At 44.0% G+C, this 9,181-nt stretch overlaps 1 non-coding gene and 1 pseudogene across 1 annotated transcript; both read right to left on the minus strand.

Moving 5' to 3' along the window:
• Positions 1-2,547: 2,547 nt before the first annotated feature.
• On the minus strand, positions 2,548-6,790 carry LOC113378965 (annotated as a pseudogene).
• Positions 6,791-7,117: 327 nt separating this feature from the next.
• LOC113379006 lies at positions 7,118-7,272 on the minus strand. The gene has a single exon (XR_003367317.1). It is a non-coding gene; the product is annotated as a 5.8S ribosomal RNA (ribosomal RNA).
• Between the last annotated feature and the right edge of the window lie 1,909 nt (positions 7,273-9,181).

A 9,181-nucleotide genomic window follows, 5' to 3' on the forward strand; every position in this document is an offset into this window, starting at 1 on the left:
TTCCACTTCGCCATTTATTTAACTATTTGGAAAAATCATTGACCACTGGACCACGAACAAAAACTGGAATATTAAGCAAACAAATTGAAACATGCGAAAATATACCGGTGAGTTATAATATATTTACTATTTTTAATACCCTATGTTCAAATTCAATATAATTTATTTTTTCCTATTTACTTCCAGCCGGTAAAAGATTTCGAAACAATCCCACTTGAAAATTTGGCTGATATAAGTCCTGCTGAATAGACAACTGACTCAAGTTATTTAATAAAAATAGCTAAAGCAGTTGCTTCTGGAGAAGTATCGACAGACTTAGCTAACATGAAACCAGGGCCAATAGCACATTCCCGTTGGCTCACGAAGGCTAGTAGGTTACTTCGGTTATATATAACTACTAATAAGCCATTCAAAAATTTGAAAATTCTGGCAAACTACGTAATGAAAGTATATATTCCAATGTACTTTAACATTAAATATTACAACTCTGTGGTGTATGGTAGTATATTATTTTATAAATTTATTAGCTGGACGCAATATTTAGACTCGAATTTAAGACAAATTGTGAACATTGTTGCTAAAGAAAACGCATACTATGCTCACTCGGAAAATATTTTATTAGCAATGTTGTTTGATAATAAAAGGGAAATACGAGATTCAGCTATAAGAAAAATCTTATATTACCGTAATAATGTGGAAGATCTGATGCAATTGAGAGATTACAAAACACCCGAAATAAATTTCGAATGCACCGACTATACTAATATGATAGATATGGATGATTATTCAAATATATCCGAACCAGCCTTTACGCTAAATATTCCTCATGAACATCTAGTACAATATCTACAAAGCAATGAGTGTCCATGGAGTGACCCTAAAATTCCGGTCCACATTCAGGGAACTGAGAGACATGTTCAATTACTGGCGAATGTATCAAAACGCGTATTAGAGCAAAATCGTGAAGGTGTTATGACAGCGACACTATTATCTCGTGAAAAGCATCCTCGACTGGAAAGCAAGCAAGATTTCAGATAATAATTTATTTAAATTGTATTAGCTAAATGTAAGAAATTTTATTTTAAATAAAAATATAACTTAAAGAAATAAAAATGTTGTATTTAAACCATGTCATGTAAATAAATAATAGAATAAATATATGTCATTCCTAAAAACCCAAAAACTATATTTTTCTACAAAAGTAGTTTGACCTGTTTCGATGCAAGATTCTAGGTTAGGCTTACTCGCTAATGTCCCCTAAAAGTTTACTTGATGTAGTCTGAGGTACCCGTAAGTTACTGATTTCAAAAAGCCGGAAAATGTTTTTAACCTGTTTCGATGCAAGATTCTAGGTTAGGCTTACTCGCTAATGTCCCCTAAAAGTTTACTTGATGTAGTCTGAGGTACCCGTAAGTTACTGATTTCAAAAAGCCGGAAAATGTTTTTAACCTGTTTCGATGCAAGATTCTAGGTTAGGCTTACTCGCTAATGTCCCCTAAAAGTTTACTTGATGTAGTCTGAGGTACACGTAAGTTACTAATTTCAAAAAGCCGGAAAATGTTTTTAACCTGTTTCGATGCAAGATTCTAGGTTAGGCTTACTCGCTAATGTCCCCTAAAAGTTTACTTGATGTAGTCTGAGGTACCCGTAAGTTACTGATTTTAAAAAGCCGGAAAATGTTTTTAACCTGTTTTGATGCAAGATTCTAGGTTAGGCTTACTAGCTAATGTCCCCTAAAAGTTTACTTGATGTAGTCTGAGGTACCCGTAAGTTACTGATTTCAAAAAGCCGGAAAATGTTTTTAACCTGTTTTGATGCAAGATTCTAGGTTAGGCTTACTCGCTAATGTCCCCTAAAAGTTTACTTGATGTAGTTTTGAAATTATATATAAATACTGAATATTTTGTTAAAAAAGAAATAAATATACTGAATATTTTATTATAAAAGAATCGAAATATTTATAGGTTGGAAGTTACTAATTATTTAGAATATATTACAAAAATAAAATAAAAATAGCAACTTGCACGTATTTTGCACATTGACAACTTACACGTATTCTGCAAATTGACAACTTGCACGCATTCTGCAAATTGACAACTTGCACGTATTTTACACATTGACAACTTGCACGCATTTTGCATTATAGATAACTTATACGTACTTTGCATTTCCAAGAAATTTAGCAAAAAACATTCTCCCTATTTAGAATTTAATTAATTATATCATATATTTATATTAAAGAATTATGAAAAGTTTCTCTTAAAAACATATATTTCGTAAACTTACAAAATATTTATAACTATTCTCTTGACATTATGGTTATTGAAAGAAATAATGAATATTTCGAGTATTGGAATTTGTCGATAAGTTTTGATTTACGTGCTGACTCACGCACGTTGTACAAAATAGCTAGGTAGATATCGAAGAAGTGTCACATGTACAGCATGTACAAGTTTTCGACTGTCAAGCCTACTGATTGTGGCATGCTGCAATGCGACGGCTTATGGCTTATGCTCTAATAGCGTGGGGTGACGTTAAGCCAACATGACGAATCCCCAAGCCAAGGGCTGAGTCTCAACGGATCGCAGCGTGGTAACTGCTCCGCCGAGTACAACACCCCGCCAGGTGTGACTTTCGACTCACGAGACTCTTAGAGATATCGTTGCTTACTTTGTCTAGAAAGGATACGGCCTTAGAGGCGTTCAGGCATAATCCCACGGATGGTAGCTTCGCACCACCGGCCGCTCGACCGAGTGCGTGAACCAATGTCCGAACCTGCGGTTCTTCTCGTACTGAGCAGGATTACTATCGCAACGACGATTCATCAGTAGGGTAAAACTAACCTGTCTCACGACGGTCTAAACCCAGCTTACCTTCCCTATTTTAATCCAACAATCCAACGCTTGGCGAATTCTGCTTCGCAATGATAGGAAGAGCTGACATCGAAAGATCAAAAAGCAACGTCGCTATGAACGCTTGGCTGCCACAAGCCAGTTATTCCTGTGGTAACTTTTCTGACACCTCTTGCTGAAAACTCTTCAAGCCAAAAGGATCGATAGGCCATGCTTTCGCAGTCCCTGTGCACACTGAACAACGGGATCAAGCCAGCATTTGCCCTTTTGCTCTACGCGAGGTTTCTGTCCTCGCTGAGCTGGCCTTAGGACACCTGCGTTATTATTTGACAGATGTACCGCCCCAGTCAAACTCCCCGCCTAGCAGTTTCCTCGAATCGGATCACGCTAGAGTATTGTTGGCGATCGGCGCAATGCCTCACACCACTCTTATGCGCTTGGCTCTAGAAAACCGTGACAGTCGGAACGCAAGTTTTCGACGCACGCTTTCCGCCCAATCGAGTAAGTAAAAAAACGATGAAAGTAGTGGTATTTCACCGACGATATTACTATCTCCCACTTATGCTACACCTTTCAAGTCTCCTTACAATGCCAATGTGGGCAATACCCACTAAACCTAACTCCTAGTTTTATGCCTGACGGGATGTTATGCGCAGGCAGCACGCTGTATTCCAGGTTTCACTCTACCCTATCCCCTGGCGTCTCATGGACGTTGTTTTGGTCCAAGCGCGGAAACCGGTGAGTCCTCCGATCAAAACTCTTGTGGAAATTATCTTTAATTCGTCTTTCTTGATATCTTTCCCTGACAGTAGAAAGTTTGCAGAGTCCATATGCCATACTCCTCTGTTATTTAAGGTGACAGTACTAAATATTACATCAGATACGTTGTACCTTTCTTTTATTGTGCGTCCAAACTCTTATAATGTTCTATTTTACGTTTATGAGCCAGATCCATATCTACGTTGCTCCCAACGATTTGTGTGTCAATCACAATAGCAGAATCACCTTGCGTCGCTATAAGATCAGGTTTACGTGTTCCCTCTGGTGTTTGGAACAATGGCTCCCATTCGACACGAGAGTGTCTCTTCTCGAGAGCTCTTTTGACGTATTTGGTGACTGCATTATGTCTCTCAATTCTTTGTCTATGACTTCGATGGCACGTTTGTAATATGTGATCTAGAGTCTCTAGAGCGTTGCATCCTGCTCTACAAAACCTATCTTCTCGGCGACCTCTCGTAGTCCGGCTTCTGCATGGCATAGAATTAAGAGAGTCATAGTCATAGAGAATTAAGAGAGTCATAGTTACTCCCGCCGTTTACCCGCGCTTGCTTGAATTTCTTCACTTTGACATTCAGAGCACTGGGCAGAAATCACATTGCGTCAACACCCGCTAGGGCCATCGCAATGCTTTGTTTTAATTAGACAGTTGGATTCCCCTAGTCCGCGCCAGTTCTGAGCTGACCGTTGAATGGCGGCCGAAGAGTACGACTGACCGACCGAAGCCGGCACAGAAACCTCGCAGCAAGAAAGATCCGCGGGGGGCCTAGACACGGGACCGAGCTCGGATCTAAGTCACAAGGACAATTTCACCTCGCCCAGGCCCGGCACATCGGCCTACGCCCGCTTCCCAACCAAGTCCGGCACGCCCCGATCCTCAGAGCCAATCCTTATCCCGAAGTTACGGATCCAATTTGCCGACTTCTCTTACCTACATTTATCTATCGACTAGAGGCTCATCACCTTGGATACCTGCTGCGGATATGGGTACGAACCGGCGCGAAACCTACCGTAGCCCTATCCTGGATTTTCAAGGTCCGAGGGGAAGATACGGACACCGCCGCAAAAGCGGTGCTCTTCGCGTTCCAAACCCTATCTCCCTTCTAGAGGATTCCAGAGAACTCGAACGCTCATACAGAAAAGAAAACTCTTCCCGTATTTCCCGACGGCATCTCCAGGTCATTTTGGGTTACCCCGACGAACTCTCTTGCGAGGGCCCGACTTGTAAACGGTTCCGCTGCGCGGGTTCCGGAATAGGAACCGGATTCCCTTTCGCCCGATGGGTGTGAAATTTTATTCAAAATAAAATACACCAACATCAACATAGGATTTCTCCTGGGGCTTAGGATCGACTGACTCGTGTGCAACGGCTGTTCACACGAAACCCTTCTCCACGTCAGTCCTCCAGGGCCTCGCTGGAGTATTTGCTACTACCACCAAGATCTGCACCGATGGCGGCTCCAGGCAGGCTTACGCCCAAACCCTTCTGCGCACACCACCGCGACCATCCTACTCACCAGGGCGTCAAAACGAACTATTATGAACGTTTCTCATGCCCTGGCGACCGAGTATAGGCACGACGCTTCAGCGCCATCCATTTTCAGGGCTAGTTGCTTCGGCAGGTGAGTTGTTACACACTCCTTAGCGGATTCCAACTTCCATGGCCACCGTCCTGCTGTCTTAAGCAACCAACGCCTTTCATGATATCCCATTAGCGTCGTTTAGGCGCCCTAACTCGGCGTTTGGTTTATCCCACAGCGCTAGTTCTGCTTACCAAAAATGGCCCACTAGGCACTCTGATCCAAATCTCTGGCTTCACTATTCAAGCAAGCCAGAGATCTCACCCATTTAAAGTTTGAGAATAGGTTGAGGTCGTTTCGGCCCCAAGGCCTCTAATCATTCGCTTTACCGGATAAGACTCGCTCATCGAATGCCGGCTATCCTGAGGGAAACTTCGAAGGGAACCACCTACTAGATGGTTCGATTAGTCTTTTGCCCCTATACCCAGTTCCGACGATCGATTTGCACGTCAGAATCGCTACGGTCCTCCATCAGGGTTTCCCCTGACTTCGACCTGACCGGGCATAGTTCACCAGCTTTCGGGTCCTAGCGTGTACGCTCTGAGTGCGTCTCTTCTCGCAATGAGAGTGAGACGCCTCGGGATTGCAAGCACGCATCCGTAGATGCGGTCTGTCATCCCTCAGTTTACTTAAGCAAACCTTTACGTTCATTGCGCCTTTAGGTTTTGTATTTCCCAATGACTCGCGCACATGCTAGACTCCTTGGTCCGTGTTTCAAGACGGGTCCTGAAAGTACCCAAAGCAATAGCATCGCTGACCGGTAATAGAGTCCGTTCAAGAACACGGTAGCTAACAGCTCGAGGCGGCATCGATGCCGGACTAGGTCCGACGGCCAATAACCGTCCGTGCTTGCAACCGGCCGAACGCTTAAAAGCGACCCTATACCATATCATTTATACCGTCTGGCAGTAGGCCGGAGCACGCGGGGTCTGGCGCGAATAAATTCGTGACAGGCTACCGCCGCGGTCGTAGATCGACACCAAACGGGTCGCGACGTCCTACTGAGAGAGAAGTGCATGCCAACGCCGCCTAACGCATAAACCAACGGCGTATCGCGGGACGAATCCCGGTCAATCGCACGCCAATAAATGGAAGACAACGATAACATTGAATCTCTCCTTTCGATCTTTCGGGTTTCTCAGGTTTACCCCTGAACGGTTTCACGTACTCTTGAACTCTCTCTTCAAAGTTCTTTTCAACTTTCCCTCGCGGTACTTGTTCGCTATCGGTCTTGTGGTCATATTTAGCCTTAGGTGGAGTTTACCACCTACTTAGAGCTGCACTCTCAAGCAACTCGACTCTGAGGAGAATCCTCTCGATACGCGCAACGGTCGCTACGGGCCTGGCACCCTCTATGGGTAAATGGCCCCATTCAAGATGGACTTGAACTCGCCGCAACGCATCGAGATAATCGGATCCTCCCTAACACTACATTTCCCAGCGTCCGTCTCCGACCGCGGGATTTAGTGCTGGGCTCTTCCCTGTTCGCTTGCCGCTACTAAGGGAATCCTAGTTAGTTTCTTTTCCACCGCTTAGTAATATGCTCAAATTCAGCGGGTAATCTCATTTGCTCTGAGGTCGTATTATGATTATGATGTGCTTGCAAACGTTAGTAAGCAAGCGCACACAAAATCGACGAGGAACCTTTGAATCGTCCAAATTTGCCGGAACAAAACCGCATTTCGAAGAGTTCGGGTTTCCGGTTATCGGGAGGGTCGCAAGAATATAAAATCTCTAGGACACACAACCCGCCGTAATCCCACAAAACGTCAACGAACGGAAATGTCCGATGTTGCAAAGTGGACTGGCTCACACGTTTAGTGAATTATTTAAGAGCACGCATATACGCGAAACTCCATCATTCGCCGGCAAGCCGTTTAAAGCAAGCGGCAGTCTGGTAATGTTATACGACTCTCAGCCAGATGTGGTCCGGGAACAGTATCCGAGAACCGCAATGTGCGTTCGAAATGTCAATGTTCATGTATCCTGCAGTTCACATATCGACGCGCAATTAGCTGCGTTCTTCATCAACCCACGAGCCAAGTGATCCACCGTTCAGGGTGATTTTATATATATTTATATATGTTTCGATCGTGATTCCCTCGAAATCGTTTAGGATAACTCGGGCGATTCTGAAACTAGTATGATTATTATGGTTACAATTAGTACACCGTAAAGCTTTCGCTTTTCGGTCCGAGATACAAAATCTCGTGTCAAAATTGAAATATGAATATTTCACTGTGTGTGAAATTGAAAAATCTGCTTTCGCTGATCTTTCATTTTCTTAAAACAACGCAATGAAGCGAATGTTCAAATTCGCACAATTTGAGTAAAATGTGCAGAGTATATAGAATACTAACGCAAGCATTTACTACAATCAATTATAAAACACCAGACGTTCATCTAGCGCCCAAAGAATTGATTGAGCTATGCGTTTAAAGTATAATATTCAAAAAGAACGCCGTTTTCACAACGAACTTCGTTATTCGCTCAGGCATCTGGCGATACCGAGCAGATATACATGGCAGTGCTCTCACACAATGCATAAGAGCGCTAAGCGGTTGTAAACCGCGTCACGCTGCTTTTGCACACTGCGCAATATTTTGCGACTAGCTCCGGTCAAACATTAATGAAACGAATGATCATTGCCAGAGGCTTTTGCCCACAGTATATTATACTATGGGAGCGCACAGCATGTAGTCTGCAACATTATATTGCGACATATAGCACACGTTTCATTCACTTAATAGTAAATGTACGTTAATGATCCTTCCGCAGGTTCACCTACGGAAACCTTGTTACGACTTTTACTTCCTCTAAATAATCAAGTTTGGTTATCTTCCCAGCAACATCGGCAATGTCGAAACGCTGCCGCGCACCGGTCCGAAGACCTCACTAAATAATTCAATCGGTAGTAGCGACGGGCGGTGTGTACAAAGTGCAGGGACATAATCAACGCAAGCTTATGACTCGCGCTTACTAGGAATTCCTCGTTCATGGGGAAGAATTGCAAACCCCAATCCCTAGCACGAAGAGGCTTCAACGGATTACCCGGACCTTTTGGCCAAGGAAAACCTGCTGATCTCTTCAGTGTAGCGCGCGTGCGGCCCAGAACATCTAAGGGCATCACAGACCTGTTATTGCTCAATTTCGTGCGACTAAATGCCGCCTGTCCCTCTAAGAAGATATATTTGTACGTCGGTAGTGAGAACCACAACCAACAACGACCGAAGCCGAAGCGGAGGGTCTTTGCGATACCAGAAAGTACGTCTATTTAGCAGACTAGAGTCTCGTTCGTTATCAGAATTAACCAGACAAATCACTCTACCAACTAAGAACGGCCATGCACCACCACCCACCGAATCAAGAAAGAGCTCTCAATCTGTCAATCCTTCCGGTGTCTGGACCTGGTGAGGTTTCCCGTGTTGAGTCAAATTAAGCCGCAGGCTCCACTTCTTGTAGTGCCCTTCCGTCAATTCTTTTAAGTTTCAGCTTTGCAACCATACTTCTGCCGGAACCCAAAAGCTTTGGTTTCCCGGAAGCTGCCCGCCGAGTCATCGGAGGGACTTCGGCGGATCGCTAGCTGGCATCGTTTATGGTTAGAACTAGGGCGGTATCTGATCGCCTTCGAACCTCTAACTTTGATGAAAACACATTTGGCAAATGCTTTCGCTTCTGTCCGTCTTGCGACGATCCAAGAATTTCACCTCTAACGTCGCAATACGAATGCCCCCAGTTGTCCCTATTAATCATTACCTCGGAATTCCGAAAACCAACAAAATAGAACCGAGGTCCTATTCCATTATTCCATGCACACAATATTCAGGCGAATGAGCCTGCTTTAAGCACTCTAATTTGTTCAAAATAAACGTACCGGCCCACTCGACACTCGGTGAAGAGCTTGGTAGGATTTGAGTTGGGCCGCCTTTTTACGGGCTAAGCCCACGGTAGGACGTCCCACAGACATGCCGA

Source organism: Ctenocephalides felis, unplaced genomic scaffold (assembly GCF_003426905.1).
Source record: "Ctenocephalides felis isolate EL2017-DRISC unplaced genomic scaffold, ASM342690v1 CF-g0.4_SCAFFOLD_01886, whole genome shotgun sequence".
Classification (NCBI taxonomy): Eukaryota; Metazoa; Arthropoda; class Insecta; order Siphonaptera; family Pulicidae; genus Ctenocephalides; species Ctenocephalides felis.